Source organism: Pelodiscus sinensis, chromosome 17 (assembly GCF_052426305.1).
Source record: "Pelodiscus sinensis isolate ZL-2025 chromosome 17, ASM5242630v1, whole genome shotgun sequence".
Taxonomy (NCBI): Eukaryota; Metazoa; Chordata; order Testudines; family Trionychidae; genus Pelodiscus; species Pelodiscus sinensis.
The window spans coordinates 10,572,059-10,597,062 of record NC_143068.1 but is presented as its reverse complement, the minus strand read 5'-3'; the positions used below and the strand labels follow the sequence as shown (position 1 = coordinate 10,597,062).

General features: G+C 47.1%; 1 long non-coding RNA gene across 1 annotated transcript in view; it reads left to right on the top strand.

The window, feature by feature from the left end:
• Positions 1 to 14,759: 14,759 nt before the first annotated feature.
• Positions 14,760 to 25,004, top strand: part of LOC142818836 (uncharacterized) — a 63,601-nt gene continuing 53,356 nt past the window's right edge. The window contains exon 1 of the long non-coding RNA XR_012896489.2: positions 14,760 to 15,074. This is a non-coding gene — a long non-coding RNA (uncharacterized LOC142818836). The remainder of the gene's footprint in view (positions 15,075 to 25,004) is intronic.

Below are 25,004 nucleotides of genomic sequence, written 5' to 3'. Positions count from 1 at the left end.
CCCTAGGTGATTTCCTCTTTGTCTTGAGGGTCCAGAAATAGGAATTTCCTTAAGTTAAGTACAACTTGCATGCTGGAGCTCTCAGCTGTTTGCCCTTAGATGCACATCAGAGACAGTTTGCAAATAGACGAGCATCAAAGCATCCTGTGAAAAGCTTTTTTAGGTGGCAAATCCCTTTCCTACCCTTAGCTGAGCTGAATTCATCATTCCAGGCCTAGTCTGGATATTCGCTGCCTACCAAATACAGCCTCGTTGCCAGACTGAATGCCGCAGTCAAAGCACGTGGATGTTGCCAAGTCACCCACCTTCCTAGAAAAATTGTTGGGGGGGGGTGTCAGTTTTCATTGTAATCCATGGGGAAAGCTTGTGCAAACTTTCCCTATTTGCCCTGGATCAGGGATTGTTCAGGTTTCCCCATCTGTTGAGAAGGGGGTAGAAAAACTAGTTTTCCGTGAAAAAGCCAATGCCCCTTGATTCATTTCTGCAGTGAACTTGAACCGATCTCTTTTCCTCCTCAAATAAACCAGCCTCTTTCACGGGTCTGAAACAATTTCTCTCCAGTAGTGCAACCAAGAAAGTCCAAATGCCACGGCTGACAGTGTTCTTTCACCACATTTCTGGTGGGGAAGGAAGAGGTAGTGTCAAAAAGCTCACAAAAGCCTGTTCTTCGGAGGCTTCAAGGAGCGTGAAGAATTTCAGCTATTTTACAAACGGATACTTTTGAGAATACCATGGCCCTGAACCAAACCAGAGCTGGGACTGAGCCAGAGATTTCAAGCTCCCTTGAGCTAACAGTGTTTGGATTTGTGTGTGTGTTTGTGTGAAATTGTGTTTAGAACTAGCTGTGAAATTGTGTTGCAAGATGCAAGTTGGGATCCCTAAGTTCAGGTTCACGCAGGCTGGATCCACCTCTTAGCTGAGCTGGACTCAGCCTCTAACTTGAAGCTCTTTTATTTCTAGCCAGCAGAACGGGGCGAGGAACCCTGGCTAGCTGCTGGCTGCACGTTGGGCTAGATACCATCTACCTCATTACTGCGCAACAAAACTTTATTGTTCCCTCTGTTCTATTGATTTTTATGGCTCTGAAGCATAATGAAAAATACTGAAATGAATCCGTGTCAAAGCAGAATGAGGACAGCAGGCACTGATCTGTGCAAACGATTGAGGGCCAAATCCTGGAAGCCAGCGCTCTGGGTCTCTGCAGGGGACCTTTTGCAGCTCCTGGGTGCCAGCTTCAGAAGCTAGAAAGAATGAACAATGTATGATTTCCCTCCGTCCTGCCTACCACAGGCAGAGCAGAAGCACAAAGGTTCTATTGTGCCCAGGGTCTCTTAGGTGGGGGTATGGGACAAGATATTTTCTGGTGGTCATCTTGGCCAACACACCAGCCGGTTGAACTGGGGACCTCCAGAGCTAAGTGTGTGAACTGATACAGCTTGTCCTAAAGACCAAATCACCTTCCCTGAGGTTATGACAGACTCATCCTCTGTGGTTTATGAGCAGAGCAGAGCAGGAGCTGTGACATTCCACAGTGGGTCCCAGCTACACGTGATTTTAGTTTTAATTTAAAAAAAATGAAGTCATTTTAGTTCACAGAGAAACAAGGGCCGTGTCTATTCAGAGTCACCTGCCTAAGAGCTGGCAAAATCTCAGTGCTTACAGGACAGGAAAGAAAACAGAGTAGAATGGATTGTAAATTTTAAAAAAGCCCTTCCCCCACCCAAAGCTGTCTGTGCTGCAGAACAGCTTTTAATACAGGAGACGGAGGGTGTTTCTGAGCTATTTACTATAAAAAAGGTAGAAAGTTATATCTTGGATCTTTGAGCTACGTGACAACCCCACCCTCTCTGCATGGGACCCAGGATTGAAGAAAGTGTGATTGAAATGCTCGATTTTATATATAGCCATCAAGTGGCGTAACATTTACCATTCAGCTTGCACATCTATCTGGGAACTGTCTAATGCAAAAGACATACTAAGTTTTCTGGGAATAATTAGACTCTGTTCCTCTAATGAACTGCGGGTTCAATTATGACAAATATGTCAGGTTGCGCCAAGGAACAGCAAAGTTCAAGTAACTCCTAAATTAACAAAGCACAATCTCTGAAGCTGCAGTATTTGCACACAGAGGTGAGTGGTTAAGACTTTGTCTTGAAAGTCTTTTTACCCGCCATCACCACACATAGATAATATATTTGTTATTTATTTTTTGTTAATTGTACCCTCCCTAGTAACAACTGACTCCAAGAGTTTTCAGGCCAGACAGGACATGTTCTTATATGGTGGAGCATGTGTGGGATTTGTGCAGAGATATACCAGTTTGGAGAGCTGGTTAGGAAATGCTTTTTGCTCCCACAGAAAGGCATGAAAGTGAAACAAAAGTTTTCGCTGAAAGCCTTCGGGTTTTTGCTGGGTAAACAAAAACAAAATTCTGGCCAAAACTTTTATTTTCAGATGGGAAAATCCAAAACATATTTAGTTTTTTAAGAAAAATCCCCATAATTATGACAAATGGACATTCCAGAAAGGTGCATTTTGGCAACAGCCATTTTTCAGAGAAACATGTTGCACAAAACTGGTCAGCCAGCTGGTATTTCATAATAATGAATATTTTCTCCTCACAGAGCAAGTGAGATCAGAAATACTTTAAGAGCCCTATGATAGATGCAGCCACGACTTAGCTCTGTCCAAGAGCTCAGGTTTATGGCTGCTGCAGAGGCAAACTCCCTAGTGGGTTTGCAATCAGCAGAAAGGCACAGAGGATCTCATTCCCAATGCATCTTGCACCTACTGAAGTAATTTGCACTCAGGGGAGCTGACAGCCTCCCTGGGCCATGAGCAAAGTAGTGGTGGGGGGAAGGGGAGGGGAGTGGGTGGTTCAGTGCTCCTGGAAGGGACCGGGCCTTGATGAAGGAGCTGGGTTGGGGGCAGCTGCCCCTGCAGCCCTCAAAGCTGCTTGGAGCGCACTGTGCAGCTCTCCTGCATCGATTTAAAGGGGCTGGGTCTTCGACCACTTTCCCAGTAGAGGTGATGGTTAGGAGCCTTGGGACCTTTTGAATCAACAGGTCCCGGGGCAACTGCCCCCTTCCTGCCCTCTCGTCGGTGGGCGTGTTTGCACTTACTCCTTTAGTCATGTTGATTATAGGGAGGCTGTGAAATCTCCATCACTGGAGATAATTAAGAGCAGGTTAGACAGACATCCAGCAGGGATGGTTCAGAATGGTGCTGGGTCCTGCCATGAGGGCAGGGGACTGGACTCGATGACCTCTCGAAGTCCCTTCCAGTTCTAGTGTTCTGTGATTATGGCAGTGCCTAAAGCCGAACCAGAAACGGAGCCCCTCTATACCAGGCACTGTGCAAACACATTAGCAGACAATGTCTGCCCTGATGAGCTTCTTAACAAAGCCGGTGTGAAACCCTACACACCTGCAAAGGGTACATATTTTTAACAGGGAGGGTGATTAATCACTGGGACAATTTACTAGGGATGTGATGGATTTACCCTCACCTGAAGCCTAAAAAGATCCATTGGGGTAGGGAACCTTTTTTGAGTCGGGGGCTGCCGCCCCCCAGGAAAATCAGTTGGGGCTGCATACAAGTAAAAAAAGTCAGCAGCCCAGGCTAGTAGATTTTGTGTGCTTCGGCCCTACAGGGAGGCAGCAGGGGAGCTGAAAGCACTAGGTCAGGCTTCCCATGCAGGGGGGAGCCCTGAATCTGGGGGCCGGATCCAGGCAAGCCGGAGGCCACATCCAGGAAAGCTGGGGGCCAGATCCAGGCAAACCTGATCCAGGCAAGCCTAGGCCTTCGGTTCCCCATCCTTGCATTACATGATCTGGGTTCAGTGCTGGAACTAGAGCATGTCTCCATTCTGAGTGCAACAGCTGCAGACCCTACAGTGACGGAAGTTTTCCATCTAGTTTGGGGTAGAGATGTATTGCTGTTAAAGGCGGTCTCGGGGTGCCTGCTGCTGTATTATTTTGGCACAGGAAATGAATACTCCCTCCAACTTAAACTGAAAGGCAGTGTCTAGACTGGCCAGTTTTTCTGGAAAATCAGCCACTTTTCTGAAAAATCAGTCTACACGGGCCGCTTGAATTTCCGCAAAAGAACTGACGATCTCATGTAAGATTGTCAGTGTTCATGCGGAAATACTATGCTGCTCCCGTTCGGGCAAAAGTCCTTTTGCACAAAACTTTTGCACAAAAGGGCCAATGTAGACAGCTCAGATTTGTTTTCCGCAAAAAAGTCCCGATGGCGAAAATGGTGATCGGGGCTTTTTTGCAGAAAAACGTGACTAGATTGGCACGGACGCTTTTCCGCAAAAAGTGCTTTTGCGGAAAAGCATCCGTGCCAATCTAGACGCTCTTTTTTGCAAATGCTTTTAACGGAAAACTTTTCCGTTAAAAGCATTTCCGGAAAATCATGCCAGTCTAGACGTAGCCAAAGAATTTTAGTTAGGCAACCTGTAGTTATTACCCATGTGGAAAGCTGGTCTGGATACATGTAATGAGTATGTTCCTGTAACATTCCCAGCAGTCTCACCACTTCCCTTGGTGACTGAGGATTTTATTGCTAGACCGTGGGAGGGAGGGCGCAGTTCTCATTAACGCTGTGTCAATACTGAGATGGAAACAAGCCTAGTGGCTCTGCATTTGCTAGCGTATTTATCTTCCTGACCTTTGGAATCCAGGTTATCAAGGCAGCAAAGGAATTTCACAGCAGCAAAGAGGCAAGGATGAGGAGAGGCAGGGATGAGGCACTAGGGTGCTGGGCTTCTGACCAGCTGCTAGACAGCCCAGGAGTAGAACAGCAATTCTACTGCTTTGCTAGAGATGGGGCCTTCAAAAGGAAATGAACTGACCCAATTCTGAAACTGGAGGAGGGCCTCCTGGAATTTAACAGGGTGGGAGTTTTGTGGTTTTCTGTCAGCAGAGGGGAAAGATTGGTAAAAGAGACTCGTCTTCTTCTTTCACTAACTGGACCCCAGACAGTAGTAACTTCACTAGAAGCAGTGGGATTAATCTCTCATTACTATTAGCAGCTTTCTGGTAGCCTCTAGAGACTCCTGTTGAGATAGGGGATTCCCTGGGATAGGGGCTGTATGCTGAGATAGTAGGAGACTGTCCTCTTGTACAGGCTTTCCAAGTCTAAATGGACCAAACAGACAAAGGACTTAGGGGGGAGGGGAGGTTTTATTATTATGTCCATGCCACAGACAGAGAACTGAGGAAATCAGAGTCTTGGCCAAGGTGACGCAGAACATTTGGGAGAGCAAGCCATTGCATTCACACTTCCCGAGTCCCATCCTTAATGCTGAAAATCAACCTTCCTCCACAGGCTTTTTGTTTGGGGTAAGCAAGATCATACTCCTGCTGCAGGTCTCCAATCTCACCTCCGACATCCAGTCAGAGAAACAGACCAGGATTATGTTCTGTTTCCTTCTCCCCCTGACAATCCCCCTCCCTCAACCTAACTGATGTTGTGTCTTAAAAAGGTCTCAAGTTGCCGTGGGGGAGGTCTAGGTTGGATATTAGGAAAAACTATTTCACTAGGAGAGTGGTGAAGCACTGGAATGGGTTACCGAGGGAGTTGGAATCTCCATCCTTACAGGTTTTTAAGTCTTGGCTTGACAAAGCCCTGGCTGGGTTGATTTAATTGGGATTGATCCTGCCCTGGGCAGGGGGCTGGACTTGATGACCTCCTGAAGTCTCTTCCAGCCCTGTGATTCTATGAAAAGGCTGGATTTTTTTGTCCTGGTACAGTTAGAGCAGGGGTTTTCAAACTATGGGTCACACCCCAGTATTGGATGATGGAACATCAGGCACTGAGTCTCGTAGCTACGGGGGGATCATGTGACCAGTGGGGGTGTTAAGGCAGCTCCTTGCCTGTCCTGGCACCGTAGACTGTGCTGCACCCCAGATCAGGCCCGGCTCCTAGGTGGGGTGTGGGGAGAGCACACAGGATTCCACGCACTGCCCCTGCTCCAAGCACTAGCTCCGCACTCCCATTGGCTGGGAACCTGCTGCTGGCTGCTTCTGGGGCGCAACGTGGTCTGTGGTGCCAGAAGAGGCAGGAAGCTGCCTTAGCGCCCCTGCTGTACCACTGACTGGGAGCTGCTCAAGGTAAACCCCTCCAACCCCAGCCCTGACTCTCCCTAAAGCTGGAGCCTCCTATCCCCCAAGGCTCTCATCCTTAGCCCCTCTCTGAAGCTCACATTGTAGTCAAATTCTGTTGGGTCGCAGGCATCAACCATTATCTTCAACTGGGTCACGAGAAAAAAAGTTAGAAAGCCGCGGAGTTAGAGCAGCAGTCTTGTCATGCTGGCTGTTTGGGCAAGTCAACCCATCACAGTGCCATTATGGAGAAACACACCACATACAGATGGATATCCATAGCCTGTATTAATTATGAATGCACCTATTTGCTAAAGCCAGACATGTTTTCAATCTTGCTTATTTGATAAACTTTAAGCCTGGCATCCTCTCTTCGCAGTATTTAATCCCTCTCTATTGTACTGAGGCATTCAGGATGGACTTGCCTTAAAATAATGTTGAATCAGAGAGGTCTGTTTGGAGTAGTATTAAAACTATCCTGGAATTTGTACATTTCGTTGTCTAAAGTGCAAGGAAAGCACTGATTGATCGGTCCTGCATTGACTAGAGATTGGTACAGAAGTCTGCTGCTGTCACAGACCAGCCTCAGCAAATTAACCTTTAGGTCAGAATGGACTTACAGGGGAAAACTCCCCCCCCCCCCAAAAAAAAGGGGCGAGAAGAGGTATATTTGGCACTATTTGGGCTCTGAATCTCTAGCATTAACTCTGCGTATGTCATGCAAGGTGGGAGCTAAAGCTGGGTATGTACATTGTCAAATTTCCAGCCAGTGAGGATTGCATGGGCGTATGTTACATAGTCACCCAATCGGACAGGGGCTTTCAAACATCGGGTCACAGCTTGTAAGGGCAAGTCGCTAGCTGGCCATGAGATGCAGCTCCCTGTGGCCGTGGTACACCATTCCCAGCCAATGGGAATTGTGGGAAGTGGTGTGGATGAAGCCACCACTTTCTGCAGTTCTCATTGGCCAGGAATGGTGAACCACAGTCACTAGGAGCCATGAGCAGCCATGCCTGCAGATACTCAGATAAACAAAGCATCTTGCAGCCAGCTAATGGCTTACCCTTACAAGTTGTAACCTGAAGTTTGAAACTGCCTGCAATAGGGGTATTTTCTCTTGGATACTGAAATATCCCAAGACACCCACTTAGGCCTAGTCCCCATGAGAAGAGATTTGCTGCTATAGCTATAGTCATGTACATGCAGCTTATATCAGCAAAAATGTACTTTTGCTGTATCGCTTATGCCAATGTCCCTGAGCAAACTAAACTATAACGGCAAAAGCACTTTTACACTGGTATAATCTGCACAGACACAAGGGCTTTCCCCAGCATGGAAAGGTCATTAATAAAAGCAGCTCCCTACTAACCAACATTACTGTGCCAGCCCATTTCTGAAATGAGACCTTAGATTTTCTTAATCAGGCTCAATTAAAAAAAATCCCCAGAAGTCAGGAAGCACCTAACCAGCTGTGAAATTAGCAGCTCTTAATAGCAGCTCTCAAATTGCCATTTTGCTTCGCTCTGCCTTTAGAGTAATTAAGCACAGGTGCCAGGGAGAACATCAGCTGCAACAGTGTCTCACAGATTGATAGTCCCAGTCTCTTCTTAGCAGCAAGCATGCAGAAGGCACTTGGTGTTATATCGTATTCTTTTCACGCAACCAATTTTCTTGTTTCTCGGGATATGGTTGTTTCTCTCGGGTTTTATTGTGCATTGACTATCACAATGCAAGGGAGTCCAAGATAGAACAGGACTCTGTGTGCTGCCCATGCACTGGGCACCAGGCTTATTTTACCACAGCTGAGGCTCAACAAAGCCGTGTTGCTCTCCCACTCAGGCTAGTGATCAATCATTTGGGCTAGCATAGGATGTTAAGCACAGGCCTGGGCAAGGGGCTGCCTGAGAAGACACTGTCCCTCAGATGCATGTGTATCCTGCTTCCTCCACCAGACCTCAATGCTTGTATAGATGGGAAATTTTTGCCGGCTAGCTAGGTATATAACCTGCAATCTTGACACTTATTCCAGAATAAGAATAGTTTAAATCCCAAATGCTGGCTTCCCCTGAGCATGCTCAGTCCAACACTCTACCTCAGATACTGCCCTACCCCAGTTCCACCCTCCCACTAGAGGTGCCCCTTCCCCCAGCACTTCCTGCACATGGTAGAACAGAATAATGGAGATTGCCTGTCTCCTAGAACTGAAAGGGACCTTGAAAGGTCATCAAGTCCAATCCTCTCCCTCAACAAGAGGACCAAGTACCATCCCTGACAGATTTTTGCCCCAAATCCCTAAATGGCCTCCTCAAGGATTGGACTCACAACCTTGGGTTTAACAGCCTAATGCTTAAACCACTGAGCCATCCCTCCTGCCCCCAGATGGTGGAACATCTGGTTGTGGTGGGTAGAAGGTGATTAGGATCCATGGGAGCTATTTTTTTTCATGGGTGATCCAGGGCTGGAGCATTCCTGGCATCAATGCCTATGGTTCAAATGCCTTCCCAAGTGACAGAAATTAAACTGAAAAGAGTAATTTTTAGCTCAGAATACTCCACTGGGGGTGAAGCCAGTAGAACTGTAGAGGTTTATATCCACACCTTACATTATATTTATTTTCCATACCCACAGGCAGAGAAGGCCTTAGGCCATGTTTATACTAGCAGAGAAAATCGATGCAAGATATATAGATTTTCGGGGGCAGCCCCACAGTGGGAGGTTGGAGAGAAAAACTCTCCTGTCAACTTCTCTTACTCTTCACAACAACAAGAAGTACCACAGTCAACAGGGGTGCCCTCAGAGTTCAATTTAGCGGGTGTTTACTAAACCCACTAAATCAAACCCTGGAAGATCTATCGCCAGAGCATTAATCCTCCAGTAAGAGGTGACATGGGCCTTCGTCAAAGCCATATACTGTTGCTATATGGTGTCTCATGGAGTGGGTAAACTGGGATTGCCAGTGCCTCAAAGAAACATCAGTGTGGCTCACAAAGCAGATAGCAATTTGGCATTTTAGAGTAAGGGGGTAAAAACCCTAAGAAGGAGGCACCAAAGTGAAATTTCTCCAGATCACAGAATGCGCATCTCTCTGCTAAACAGGCTGCAGCACCTTGGGGAACAAAATGGCTGCAGGCCAGCTCTGCAGGGAGCAGAATTTGTGAAGATTTAAAGGCATAGCATAAAGAAAATGAAGGCAGCACAAATACTTAGCTGCTCTGAATACACCGCTGAGGGCTAGGTCCACAAAGGGAACGTTGACTTGGCATTGCAGTGCCAAATGTTTAGGTGCCCAGCCGCTAAAGGCACTCTGCAGCCTGAAGCAAAGCCTGAATGCTTCCAATATAACATTTAGGGAGAGTTGAGTGCCTAAGAATGGGATCCACAAAAGCCAGAGCACTGAACCCAGATGTCTAAGCTAGCCAACAGGGGAAGTCTGGGCCAGCGAAAAGCACCTGTCTCCATCTGGGATTCCAAGCCATGAACCTTCTGTACATAGGTGCCTAAAGCCCTTCTTACAAAAAACAAGATACAGCTGCTACTCTCCTTTTATAAGCTATGGCAGTTGGAGTAACTCACATAGCATGAGGGAGACCCAGGTTCAAACCTCCTCCCTCATGTGGTGTAGGGCTATGAGCCCACATCTCATGAGTGTGCCCTAACCACTGGGCTCTGGGGTATTCTCGCAGTTGTGCCTGTTGATGTTGTTGGACTTTGTGTGAGTATTTCAGCATTAGAATGATTCTAGCCCTGGGGACTAGTGCACTCACCTAGAACAGGGAAAACCTAAGTTTGAGTCCCTGGTCTACCTCAGGCAAAGTGGGGACATTAATCTGCCTGTCCCATTGCATAGGTAAATGCTGTAATAACTAGGCTAAAGAGTATATGAGGGAGACCAACTCCTCTGGTGGCAAAGACATTTTGTGTAAGGCCCAGTGCAGCAGATGGTCTCTGAAAACACCTCCCTGATTGGGCCTTGCTGGTGAAGTGGAGGGGCAATGCTTAATGTGTGGCACAGGCACCTGGGTAACCAGATTTACATGATCATGCACATGCCCAATGGCAGAAATGTAGGCATCATGGGGTGTGTCTACACTGCACCTGGAGCTCACAATAAGCTACGCAATTTGAGCTCTGCAAATAGCGTTGCTTATTTCGAGTCAATGTCGAAATAGCTTATTTCAAAGTTTGGTGCTGTCTACACAGCATTTATTTTTAAATAAATCATTATTCTAAACCATCTTTTGCACCTTGTGGAATGAGGTTTACAGTTACAGGGACGTTGGAATAGCGAGCCTGTTATCTTTTGAAATAACAGGCATGCTCCAAAGACACGGAATAGCTGTTTCAAGATTCTGGAGGTATCCCAAAATAGCGCTGCAGTGTAGATGTAGCCATGGAGACCTTATGGTGGAAATTTAGCCACCTACAGGATTAGGCAGGAATTCTGGGGCCCTACATTTTGGATATGGACACCTGCAGTGGCAGTTAAATGCCTAAATCCCTTTGGGAATCCAGTTCTGAGCATTTCTGTATTTTGTTCTTCTTCAACTGACTGTAACAATATTCAGTGTTCATGAGACATCCCCAGCCCGTCATTGTAAAGCAGTGACAGATTTAGGCATCATTTATCTCGCTTCCCATTGTCTGGAATCAGGCAACTTTTATTTGTCTGATTATTGAGAGCCATTTGTAATATCTTTGGGCCTCATTACCATCCTTTTTGTTATTCAGAGTCTGGAGCTATGTCTAGACTGGCCCCTTCTCCGGAAGAGGCATGCTAATTTCTAACTTTGGAATAGGGAAATCCACGGGGGATTTAAATGTCCCCCGCGGGATTTAAATAAACATGGTCGCCGCTTTTTTTCCGGCTTGGGGAAAAGCCGGAAAAAAGCGTCCAGACTGGCGCGATCCTCCGGAATAAAGCCCTTTTCTGGAGGACCTCTTATTCCTACTTGCAAGTAATAAGAGATCCTCCAGAAAAGGGCTTTATTCCGGAGGATCGCGCCAGTCTGGATGCTTTTTTCTGGCTTTTCCCCAAGCCGGAAAAAAAGCGGCGACCATGTTTATTTAAATCCCGCGGGGGATATTTAAATCCCCCGTGGATTTCCCTATTCCAAAGTTAGAAATTAGCATGCCTCTTCCGGAGAAGGGGCCAGTCTAGACGTAGCCGCAGTGTTTCAGAGGCCTCTGTTTGGTAATGCACACAGTGGTCCCAGTACCAGCAAGCCATCTGTTCCTCACAGAGCGATAAAACACAAATATCCTGGTTTTAGGCAAAAGCTAGGTAACTCAATTTCTCTGTGTGTGGACAAATGTTTCCTGCTGAAGATGACCTCAGTAATCCCTAGATTTAATATACTCTACAGGAAGCCTAAAATATTAAATTTTATCTAGACAGCATGCTTCCTAAATAAGTAGATGAGGCAACCTGGTACCATACCCAGGTTATGGCGCGACAGTGGTGTACATATCCACTGCAGATAATTGACTTGAAGTGGAGAGCTGCAAACTGGTAAGTCTATTAACTTCATGTGCCTCTCTGACATTTTTAAAAAAAATTAGATTTTGGATTCTGCCATAGGTAAAGAAGAAGGCACAGAAAAAAGATACCCATGTCAGAAGGCGAACCCATTACAGCACACGATTGTGACACCTGTCTGGTTGAGTTTAGCCTGACGGAATTCAAACAGTGAAAACTCAGCAAAGACAAAGAGGCTGCGCTCACGAGCGAACAGCTTGCTGGGGGCTTGTCTGGAGCACATCTCATTTTTTTTAATTAGGTTATAACTCAATTACAGACACGAGGCTCTTTCATCTCGACAAGTTGTCTGCAATCTTAATTTGATCTAGTGTCAGAACAGGACCTGCCTCTGATAACCAAGTCCACCAAGGAGTTTAACTAGAATAACGGCAGATTAAAAGGGGTTAATCGCAACACCTCAAGCAGAAGTAAATTAACAGGAGATGCTGTCTATTAGCTAATGGGACTAGAACATATTTATTTAGTTTATGAATGATTAATTTAACATACTCAGCATTCCAGGGATCCCAACTGCATGTACGAAGCCTTTGTTTATTTTTGCAGGTGTTTGAAGGGGACAGGAGGAAGGTAGTTCTTTTAGTTGCTATATTCAGGCAAGAGCTATCTGTTGGCTCTAACGGAAGCTAGTTTTCCTAACATGATGGGCCAATATTCATGCCCCCCAGGTCCTACTGAAGTCAGTGGCAATGGGGGTAAGAAAAGGATGCAAAGTCTTCAGGTAAATCACTGAATATTGACAATGTCCCTAAATTTGCTGTATTAAAATACCGTATTTTCCGGCGTATAGGGCGACTGGGTGTATAAGACGACCCCCTATCTTTTTAATTAAAAGATAGGGTTTCATCTTATACCCCAGCGCCCCTCCGCCTCCTTTGCTCCCGGTGTCCCTGATCTGCTGGAGATGGTCCCCAGCAGACCAGAGGCACCGGGAGCAAAGCCGCCAGGAGCGCCTGGGCTGCCCCCCCCCCCTCCCGCCGGAGCCCCTCCGCGGCTTTGAAAGCCTCGGGGGAAGCCGGCGGCGGGGCATCCCAGGCGCGCATGGGCTGCCCCCCCGCCGGAGCCCCTCCGCGGCTTTGAAAGCCTCGGGGGAAGCCGGCGGGGGGGCATCCCAGGCGCGCATGGGCTGCCCCCCCGCCGGAGCCCCTCCGCGCCGCCGCGGAGGGGCTCCGGCGGGGGGGCAGCCCATGCGCGCCTGGGATGCCCCCCCGCCGGCTTCCCCCGAGGCTTTCAAAGCCGCGGAGGGGCTCCGGCGGGGGGGGCAGCCCATGCGCGCCTGGGATGCCCCCCCCCCCCGCCGGCTTCCCCCGAGGCTTTCAAAGCCACGGAGGGGCTCCGGCGGGGGGGGCAGCCCATGCGCGCCTGGGATGCCCCCCCCCCCCCGCCGGCTTCCCCCGAGGCTTTCAAAGCCGCGGAGGGGCTCCGGCGGGGGGGCAGCCCATGCGCGCCTGGGATGCCCCCCCCCCCGCCGGCTTCCCCCGAGGCTTTCAAAGCCGCGGAGGGGCTCCGGCGGGGGGGCAGCCCATGCGCGCCTGGGATGCCCCGCCGCCGGCTTCCCCCGAGGCTTTCAAAGCCGCGGAGGGGCTCCAGCGGCGGGGCATCCGGCGTACAAGACGACCCCTGATTTTTGGGGGATGTTTTTTAACATCAGAGGTCGTCTTGTACGCCGGAATATACGGTATCTGTAAGAAAAGCATATTTATATCATTGTAGGAAGGTCAGATCCATCCTGTCCAGAGGGGCCAGCACAAAGCTTTTTCAAATCCCATTTGGCTAGAGAGCCCCGAAAATCTGCAGCTCTCTGCTTTATAGCCGAGGGTATCCGAGTGTCAGTGCGGTTACCTGCAGCTCATTTTTGCAGATGCAGATAGAAATTTTGTATCCGCCCAGGACTCTGCCGATTGAGGCCCTGGGGCAGCCTCTGATCTCTGGGTGAATTTCACTCTTGGAGAAAGCATTTTTTAAAAGAGCATTCCAAGCTCAACACAGAGGCCTTTCAAAAGCCAAACAAGGGGAATATCATTTTCATACCAAAAGTTTGCATCTGAAAATACAAAGGAGGGAGCTAAAAGAAAAAAAAAGTATTATTAAAATGCCTGAAAGGAGAACAATTGCCTGAGAAACAGACACAGGTGCAGTGTATACTGCAGCTGCTACTCCACAACAAAGAAGTAACCAAATCATTCTCCCTTGTACACACTTGTCAGCATCTTAGGGTATGTCTACACTAGCCCCCTAGTTCGAATTTGGGTGGCTAATGTAGGCATTTGAACTTGCAAATGAAGCCCGGGATTTAAATATCCCAGGCTTCATTTGCATGTTCTAAGGCGGGTGCCATTTTTAAATCCCCTTAGTTGGAACTGACTGCCCGCGGCTACACGCGGCAGTCAGAAATTAATCTGAACTAAGTCCTTAGTTCGGATTAACTGTTACTCCTCCTGCAATGAGATTCCAGCTCTGGAGCCTTTTACACAGCCTTCCTCTTCTTCTGTTCTGGTAGTAACAACTAGGTGTGTACAGGGGCCTGGACCTTAGTAGACTGGGAGCAAACACATATTAAAGCTAGTATCTGCCTACTGTATCCAAGTTTTATTTTTGGCACTGTGGGCACGAGCCCCAGTCCTTTCAACACTTCCTTGAACAGCTATCAATGACGATTCTTTTGGCCTCCTTGTCATCCAGGGCAGGGGGAACATGAGGCCAGAGTGAATCTGCATATTGACAAATCGTCTTCTGACAGCTGTCTAAAACAGCACAGATATTTTTCAGCCAAGCCACTGAAATATTACAAATCAAATCTTGGAGCATCAGGTTAATCTGTCAGGTGGGGAGATTTCCAAAGTCAAATTAGGATGGGAAAACTTGTGACTGGCTACCTTGATACCCAGCTTCATTTAAGGAACTTGTTTGGAGAATTAAAGAGTCTAAGACAGGGGTTCTTAACCTTTTTACCTTCACACCTCCCCTGAAAGGGAACTTCATGTTCACACCCCCCTGGGAGCCATTTTGTGCACAGCCTGGCCCCACCCCCTCACCTGACAGGAAGCTAAGGGGTGTGGCTAGGACTATAAGAACTCTGCCAGGGAGCTCAGTTGGGGTCCAGCCTCTGAGGGAGACAGAGGCCTGTCCAGAGCTCCTGGCTGACGAGGCTGAGACCTGACCCGGGCCTCCCACAGCCACCTTCCCTCAGGCCAGCGAAGGCTTCTCTGCCTGGGCTGCCGAGGCCTGGTCAAGCCGGCCAGCAGGGCTACCCTCTGACCTAGAGGAACCCAGGGCTCTACTGGTGCCTGGTGATTCGGACGACTGGCCTGAGCTGAAGGCCCGGCTCGAACCCCGAGGCCTGCCTGAACCCTGGGACCTGGCGAACCAGCTGGATGCAGCCGTCCAAGCTAATTCCCAAATCCGATGGCTGGTGGTGCTGTGGGGTGAGTGAACCCCGTTGAGATGCCTAAATGAATAATATGAGCTTTTTACTTTGAGCCTTTTCCTAACAAATTTACATAATATTTGAAGATGAAAGTCGGCAATGCTCGTGTACTGTTATTGTAGTGTGTTGTCACATAGGCCTGATTGATTCACACTGCTATTGTAGTGTGCTGAGCTCTAGAAGTTAATAAGAAATTAATGTTTATAATTTTAATTCATAATATTAATTATGAAGAAATCTAAACTTTAGTAGAATTTTATCCAGTGAGAAGGCAATTGCGATAAATTTTCTGGGAGGCACCTCACACCTCCCCTGTATCCACTTCACACCTTCCCTGGGGAGGTGCACTTCACTGGTTAAGAACCCCAGTCTAAAGGTATATTTACACTGCAACACTATTTCAAATGACTAGCGCTTATCTGAAATTACTTAGTCTGTGTCTACACAACAGGCAGTTATTTTAAAATAGTGTAAAAATACTGTCAAGCTGGAGGACTTACTCTGACTCTTGTAACCCTCATTGTACAAGGAATAAGGGAAGTCGGAGGAAGAATGCTCTATTTCAAAATAAGTGTTGTGTAGACGCTCCCTATTTCAAAATATGCTATTTCGAAATAAGATACGCAATTGACGTAGCTCAATTTGCATAGCTTGTTTTGAGTTAAGCCCTGCAGTGCAGACGCATCCTAAGAGATGGAAAAGACTTGGTCATTTAGTCCATGCCCTGGCCAATGCAGGATTGTTCCCTATTGGACATTTGCAAGTTTTTGGCCTGCTCTAGTTTCCTTGCTCCCCCCCCTTCCCCGCCCTCCCGATGGAGATTCCACCATTTCCTATGGGAGAATATTCCATAACACAGGATATCTCTCTGTCAAAAAAATCACCTCTTCCATCCTTGTCCAGAAAGGAAAATTATGAGTATGATACACAGCCTTCTTTCTCATAAGCAACTTCCTCTGGGCTGCCATGTGACATGGCTTTAGAATGGGAGGTAGATTTGCACAAGTCACTAGCACTCCTAAGAAGAATTTAGTGGAAAAGCCAACACCATTTCTATAGCAGGGTTAGGGATGGGCATATTTAGAATGAATTTTAATGATCAGATGGGATCTCATTTTAATCTCAAAATTCCGCCTAGTACCAAAATTGCCTGGGAAGAAATTGGATGCTATCTGATAACGCTCCATAAATAATACTACTTTGTAGAGTTCCCGGTCATTCCATTCATCATTGTATCATACATAAAGCCTGAGTTGAATGAAACCCTCTAAAAGAAGATGAGGAGAAGCAGTCTGCCTTATGGATTATTTTACAGTTACTGCAGCCATTCATTTTCTCTGCTCGCATTCAACAAATGTGAAAAATAAACCTTGCCCTGGGAGGCGTGACTTCCATTTCTTGCCAACAATCAGTGGGATAAATTCACTGCACTGTTAAGGGAGTCACCCGGGAATATTGGTTTTAATAATAAATTATGGGACTATTATCTTTCCACGTTGGTGGTATGAATAACATGCCCAGAGAGAGAGAGAGAAGAACACTCGAGAGGAGAAAGTGATGTAAATGGAGACAATGAATAGAGATGAGGCAACTGAGAATAGTCTCAAGCGAAGAAGTGGACAGGGCAAGGACAGCAAAGGTTGTTTTGTCACAGCAGTGAAGGACCCAAAAAGGGCTGGTTTGTGGGAGGATAGGTGCAGAATACATTAAAGGTTTGAAACAGAGCCTGTGAGAGTGTTTGTAGGACCTGGTGTGGAGAGCCAATGCATTGGCCATGGAGAGGGACTATTGTAGCTGCAGATAATGGCAGCTGGAAGAGGAGTTGTCTGGGTGCTCACTAATAGACAATACAGGTTGAACCTCTCTAGTCCAGTGCCCTAGGGACTCAAGTGGTGCCAAACTAGAGAATTTGCCAAACTACAAGAGGTCAATAGTCTCTAGCAGCATGACCAACACTTCCACTGCTTACTGGGCTCTTAGAAGACATTTAGGGGTCCATAAGAGCTAAATAACAGCACAGAACACTGAGATCCAGGACTGGTGGCTGTAAACAAAATTTATGGGACCGCGAGAAACTTGGCCACACCCATGCTAAGTTGTCATCTGGATAACTAAAATCATGTTGGCCCACAGATGTTGCCTGACCAGACAGCGCCAGACTAGGGAAGTTCAACCTATAGCCACTCTGCTTTATAGCCCCCTCACTACTCATTACCTGGGCTATCCAGCCCCCAACACATTTGTTATCGAGTTTAAATTTCTGTCCAGATCTTTGAATAAAAGGCTAACTCATTAACCCCCTGCACCATCTTCCTCCCAAGCGAGTCAGGCAGAGCTCCCCGAGCTGTACGTATGGACATGCCCTGAATTCTGATGAGCTGCTTGTTAGCGGGTGGGGAAGCACCAAGAAACCAAGGGCACAGAAGAACAGCTCCAACAGAAGAGGCTCAGAAGTGAGGATTAGTGGGGCCCAGAACACCAGGGGTGTTTATTACCTGTATCACTCAAAATAAAGTGGATCTCATCCCTGAAGGTGCACTTGGTAAGAAACCTAGCTGAGGGCAGGTATTGATGGGAAAGGAAGATTGTAAGGGGGTTTGGTGCCAATCTGAATCTTTAGGTACCTAAATGCCTTTAAAAATCTGGTGCCTGAGCAGTGTGCACTGCCTGCTACTGCAGAAACAAAAAACTCCCTTGTATAGGAGGAAATTTACTTAGAAGCCCTCCTGTCTCCCATGAGAAGCTGTTCGGTCTGGTCTGTTTATTGACAGAATTGGGTTTAATTCCCAGTTCTGCCAATGGGTGAGCTGGACCACCCAGATGGCTGGCTCTTTCTTGCTACAGTGGTGCACTGGAGTGCATCAATTTACTTTCATCTAAGCTTAAACCTTTTACATCCGGCAACTTTGGTGAATAATCTATGCCGGATTATGGAATTTTCCAGATTTAGGGTATGTCTACACTGCCACTCTAGTTCGAACTAGGGTGGCTAATGTAAGCATTCAAACTTGCAAATGAAGCCCGGGATTTAAATATCCCAGATTTCATTTGCATGTTCCTTGGCGGGCGCCATTTTTAAATGCCCGTAGTTCGAACTACCTGCCCGTGGCTACACGTGGCATGGACTAGGTAGTTTGAATTTAAGCTCCTAATTTGAACTACCATTAAACCTCCTTGCAGGAGGAATAATGGTAGTTCGAATTAGGAACTTTAATTCAAACTACCTAGTTCGTGCTGCGTGTAGCCACGGGCAGGTAGTTCAAACTACGGGCATTTAAAAATGGCGCCAGCCCAGGAACATGCAAATGAAGCCCGGGATATTTAAATCCCGGGCTTCATTTGCAAGTTCGAATGCCTACATTAGCCACCCTAGTTCAAACTAGGGTGGCAGTATAGACATACCCTAAGAGAGTTCGCCATAACGAAGGGTAAACAAAGTCCATTACAAAAGTTTTATAGAGTATTGTACACGTATAACATGTTATACGATAAATTCTTAATATACTGTATTGAAACTGTTATCAAGAGTGAGGTGCAGGATCTGGGAGGACTATGTGGGGTCTGAAGCATGGGTGTTCCCGGATCACAGGCACCCGGATGAAGGATGTTCAAGGGTACTAAGTTTTAATACAAATTCAGCAACTTATTCAGAATGCTGCTGCAAAGACCATTTCCCGAGCTGGACACTTGGAATGTGCCAGCCTTCTCTTTGAATCCCAACACTGGCTTCCCATCTCCATCAAATAAAATGTAAATGACTTGTCCTCACTTTCAAGGCCCTTCCCGACTGATCCCCACACTACTTGTGACTCGTTTGCTATTTAAATGTTGACTGCTGTCTCCATTCAGGCCATGATTCCAGCTTCCATTGCCCACTCATTGCATTTTCAAAAGCTTCATGCTTTCCTCCACCTTGCCCCATAAAAACCTTTAAATCTACCTTTTTAATCTTCTTTAAAACACTCGTTTGCCATGGTGCCTACAAAATATTTGCCAACAGTTAGGCTGCTGCTGATCCCTGGCTAACAGGCAGACCAATATTCTCTCAGGGTATGTCTACACTACCACCCTAGTTCGAACTAGGGTGGTTAATGTAGGCAACCGAAGTTGCAAATGAAGCCCGGGATTTGAATTTCCTGGGCTTCATTTGCATCTTGCCGGGCACCGCCATTTTTAAATCCCGGCTAGTTCGGACTCCGTGGCTACACGCGGCACGGACTAGGTAGTTCGGATTAGGCTTCCTATTCCGAACTACCGTTACTCCCCGTGCTGGGATTTAAAAATGGCGGCGCCCGGCAAGATGCAAATGAAGCCCGGGAAATTCAAATCCCGGGCTTCATTTGCAACTTCAGTTGCCTACATTAACCACCCTAGTTCAAACTAGGGTGGTAGTGTAGACATACCCTCAGAGGGGTAGCCGTGTTAGTCTGCAAAAACAAGATGTCCTATGGCACCTTGAAGACTAACAGATTTATTTGGGCATAAGCTTTTTGTGGGTAAAGAACACTTTTTTTTCAGAGGCATGCATTCTCTCATGATTTCCTACCCCCCCCTCCACCTGTCTGTATCAATTTGTTCTGCGATATCTTATGCTTAAATTGTTAGCTTTTTAAAGCAGGGACCATCTTTGACTTCTGTGGTCCTGATCCATATCTGGGGCTTCTAGGTACTATGGTGATACAAATTAATCATAAACATGAAGAACAAGAACCAGTTTGAGTTCCTTGTATGTGTCATCACTAGACTTTTTTCACCCATTAAGTGAAACAGAAATTCCATTCAAATGTGTTTATCATCGGAAATTGACTGGAAAAACAACCCTTCATACTCAACAGATCTGTATGTTAGTAGTCTGATCTGCCACCTTTAATTACAAAATATATTTCTTTTGACTACATTTTACTCCTGTTAGCACAGCAGAACCAGTGTAGTGACTGGAGGAGGAGGCTGAATTCTGTTCCAGCTAAAGACTTAACTAAGTTTTAATGACGTAATCTTTCTCTCCTGAGATAGTTTACAAACTAGCGAGATGTCCTCGCTTGACCTTCAGATCTGTACTACGAAAACAAGTCGACCTAAGCTATGGAATTTGAGTTACGATAGTAGCTTGGATCTCCTTACTGCAGGGTGCACACTGTGGGGGGTCAACAGAAAAATCTCTCCCTGTCAACACCCTTTATGCATCTCATTCTACTAGAATGTCAGCATTGGCAGGAGAGTGATCAGCAATCCATTTAGTGAGTCTTTACTAGACTCACTAAATTGACCACTTGCGTATTGATCATGATCCACCCCATAGTAGAGACAAGCTCTCAGAGCCCAGGATGAGTTTTCAGAGCTGCCATTCAGACAAACCTTCAGCTTCTCTACCTCGGTAGTGATTTGGAAGCACTGGGCTGATCTATACTACGGATGCTGCAACGGCACAACTATGGTGCTGCAGTGCCAAGTTTAGTCACTTGTTATAGCGATGGAAGTGGTTTTCCATCACTGTACTTAATCCACCTCCTGGAGAAACTGTAGCTAAGTCGATGGCAGAATTCTGTTTACCTAGTGGTTTCTATACTGGGGCTTAGGTCAGCTTAACAATGTCTCTGAGGGGTGTGATTCGCAAGGGGTTATTTAAGTTTTAGAAGTAAGGCAGGCCTCACAGGCAATGAACAAAAGTATTTATGCCAGGTCACTTTTCGGAGTGTAATCACACTATAAGAGACATATTTGCAAAGTCCTTGTATACACAGAATCCTTTCCTGAGGTCTTGACTTATTGAGAGATTTCTGAAGGATCTCTCAAGGATCGATTTAGCAGGTCTAGTAAAGACCTGCTAAATTGACTGCTGATCACACTCACATTGACTCCAGTACTCCATTGGGTCACAAGCAGTAAGGGGAGTCGATAGTAGAGTTTCTCCCATCACCCTCTACAGTGGGGAATGCCGCAGTAATTTGAGCTAAGGTACGTCAACTTCAGCTACACTATTCAGATAGCTAGAGCTTCATGTTTTAGGTGGAGTTTGCCCTCTAATGAATACCTGGCCCACAACTACTCCCGCTGAAGCCAGTCAGGGGTTGGGGAACTCAGCACCACTCACACCCTACCACTGATTCTTTTTTTAGTTTGCTGTGTGAAACAGAACCCAGCCCCGAGCAATCATTCTCTGTCTATTATTATAATGCTGCTTGGAATGGGCACAAAACCATTTGGAGCTCAGGTCTATGTGTCTGTCATCTTAGGCCAGGCATTTTAATTTACACTGCAGTAAAAAAATTGTCATTCGACCTTTGCGATCTTGAGAAACACTGCCAACAGTTTTATTGTGTTCCTTTGCTCTTTGTGCATGTGCGTGTGTTGGGAAAAACTTTGGTAGAAGAAAAGCCCCTCTCTGGTGTGACAGTTTTTAATCATCACATGCCTGCAAATGCATCAGTAGCATGACTTTGCAAGAACAGGCATCTGTCTGTCTGGTGAGTTTTGCAACATCGGGCTAGCTATCAAACTACTGATACTGAAGATTTCTCAGGGGTTCTCTTGCTCTGTTCCTAGCAGAAAATGTAGTAGACTGTTCTACATTAAAGTTGTTCTCACCTCATCTGCATTTCTGAGCTACCCTTCAATAGCCACTTCAGAGATGAGCCGAAAAGCTGTCAAGAAATCTTTCTCTCCTGGATGTGCACCCTCCTGTTGCCAGCTGGGAAAGCAGCACTTTGAAAGCCCAATGCCCTTTCCCACAATTCCTCCCCTCCCCAACCCCAGCTCTTTGCCTTTTCTTTTGATAATGTTCCTCGTCACACGGCCCAAGCTCCAAGTGTGAATAAAGCGGGGGGGATTCCTCTGCAATGCAGATCTGTGTTCTGAAGCAGAGGTTTCTGAATGTAAAGGACATATGGGCACTCGCAGATGTAGGTCTGAGATCCAGAAGAAAGATCAACTCTTTCCCCTGTTTCTGCTTTCACATTTTTCCAACTCTAATTCCCTCTCAGGGTGCTGGCTTTCTTTGATGCCTCCTCCTCTTTATTCCAGCACAACAATACAGCTAAACATGTACCAAGCTATGTGAAGAGGCCCTGATGCAACCTCCATCCACCTGGGTGGGAGGAGGGAAACAAATTCCGGAGCAAATAACCTGAGGATGGGTCTGTGGTTGGAGAGCAGGGTCCCTTCTTCCAGTATTCCCCAGTCTCATCCCAAGAGAACAGCAATTGGGTGGCTTATGAGAGTGATAGGGAACAAATGTTGTTTGTGCTGTGGGTGTCAGCTCTCAGTCTGCCTGCACTGCCTGGAAGGAGGGGTGGGGGTGTGGGGAACATATTGTGCCAGCATGAATGGAATTGCTGAGCGTGCCATACTAAATGAAAATTCCAGGGGACACTCCCCCCAAATATGTCATCAAACATTTCTAAAGGAGCTTTCCCCTCAAAATTGTCCAGGGAGAAAAAGGGGAGTTTTCTGACCCGCTTTAGCAATATGGGGCTTGATTCTCCACTGCCGGGCACCTTGTGTCATTATTGACACCTGTATAACATGGACATAAAATGCACACACACACCCCTCAAAAAATTAGCTCTACCTCCAGCTTTGCTTAAAAGAATGTTTTTTAAAACGTGGGTGCTACCAGGTTTGGCAGTTTAAGGAGAAACGCTGCTTGAAAAGATGGAGTGTAAGAAAAAAGCTGGACAGCAAAGCTGCAGACAATATGGGCTTGATATTGTACAGAGAGATGGGGAAACAAACAGATCAGAGTGCACCACGGTGACGAATATTGTGAAATATCTGAGAAAACTAGGCCAGTAATGTGCTGGCAACACCTCAAGGACATGAGATGGATGATCGACTGCTCTGTAATAGAATGGGGACATATAGATGGGTGGGCGGCAGACACAGCACAGCTACTTGTGATAAAAGTGCAGTGGAAAGCCTCTAACTTAACTATGGATATGCATCCAGAGGGTTACCTGTCAGAACTTTTGTTACTTACTTTTCCCGCTTCCCATCCTCCCATTCAAGGATGCTGAGGATGACATTTGGACATCCACAGATAATGATGCAATCCAGGTTTGCCATTTCCACTTTGTCCAGTGCTCTCTTGCACAACATCTGAACCCTAACTGTGGCAGCCCCGTTCATACCATATTTGTTAAAGCCACTGAGCTGGAAACACAAATCAATCATTTGAATGGCACAATGCAGTGTGGGGTGGGGAAGGAGGGGAGAGGGAAATGAAACAGAAGGTAGCATCGTAGACATTTTAGACTGAGAGGACAAGGCTTCCCAAGGAGTGCTGCATGCAACACCAGTGATCTATGGAAAGCTGGCTGAGCTTCATGCTAGATGCTCTTGTCTCTAGTTGCTTCTATAAGTGGCACTGAAGAGCCATGAAGCTTGCAAAACATGTAGGCATCAGGAGACAGCCTCACTGTCCAGAAAAAGAAAAGAGTCTTTCTAAAGTGGAGCGACCAGTAGAAATAGTCACCAGGGGGAGAAAGAAATGGGGCAACTGGATGGAAAGTCCAGGGGAGCAGGGGCAAAAGACCATTGGACTATGGAGCCCAATGGTAGCCATGAATGGGGCTAGGTGTTTTCCAGTCAGCGGTGCAGGTTGGGCCTGGGGAGAGGGGACCAGTCGATGTAAGCGAGGGACACAAAATGAAGAACAAAAGGATATATTTGACTGCCCTCCTTTATGGTGATCGTTCTTAGATTAAAATATATTTTCTCCCCGTCAGGCACTTTGCAACCCCGCATACAATAAATCAGCGTGTCGTTATCCTGTAATAAAACAGCTGATGAAATTAAATGCAGTCCACTCAAACCCTGGTGACTTTTGCAGCACTAGCACAGTCACAAGATGGGGAGCTGACTCTGTGTTCCAGAAAGGGGCGGGGTATTGGGTGGAAGGGGTGGGGCCAAGGGCCATCAGCCCGCAGTGCTGCCCCAAACGCACTGTGCCATCTCTCCTCCCCTGCGAGCTCTTGTTGCTGCTCAGAGCGCTCTGCGCGGTTCTCCGGTGGTGATTTAAAGGGCCCAGGGCAGGAACAGCAGCCGGGAACCCCAGGCCCTAGGGCACTTACCCCTTTTGCCCAGCCCCCTCCTGTCAGTGGGCTGGCTGGCAACTCACTATTCACACCCCTGGCACCTGCTGCTCACAATTAGCTTCAAGAAGCTGCAACCACCTTAGTCCCAGACAGTGGGGCCAACAGCAGAAGGGGCAGGGCAGCCAGCTCTCAGCACTTCCGGGAGCATGGCGCTGGGGCTCGCCCCAGCCCTCAGAGCCATGCAGAGCACATGACGTCCTGCTCTGGTGGCAGAATACCCGGGTCCCCTTTGAATTGCCAGGCCAAAGGAATTGCCCCGTCTGCCACACCTTGTCGGCAGGCCTGCTCCCAGAGCATCAATGTCCCTTTCAAATGAGGCAAACAGCCAGCACTGAGAACCCTATTGGATAAGGGGATCCAGGCTGCATTTGTTCCGTGGAACCCAAACATAGTAGAACAAAACTTCTCTATAAGCAGCGGAAGGTTTCACTAGAACTGACTCCCACCCCCATGGTGGAGGGCTGAGCTAGAAACCATGCCCCACTCCCACGTTCAACTCATACCGGTGTGCTGCCTACTGCTTTGCCCGGGCCTTCTCACTGGGGTCAATTTCACGGGCTAATAGGAGTGAATTTACACCCTCTTGCAACAGAACAACTCACGATTTCCACGCCTCTTCACTTGAGGCAGAATTTGTCTAGAGCTGAATTCCAGTGCAGTGGGACACATTCAGACCTAGGCTATCTCTAGACTGCAGGCTTCTCTCAAAAGCCTGGAAGAGATCTTCTCTCTGGAAGAGATCTTCTGAAAAAAGTCTTCCAAAAGAGAGCGTCCACACTGCCAAAGCACATCGACAAAGCGATCTGCTTTTTCAAAAGATAGCACCCACACTCAAT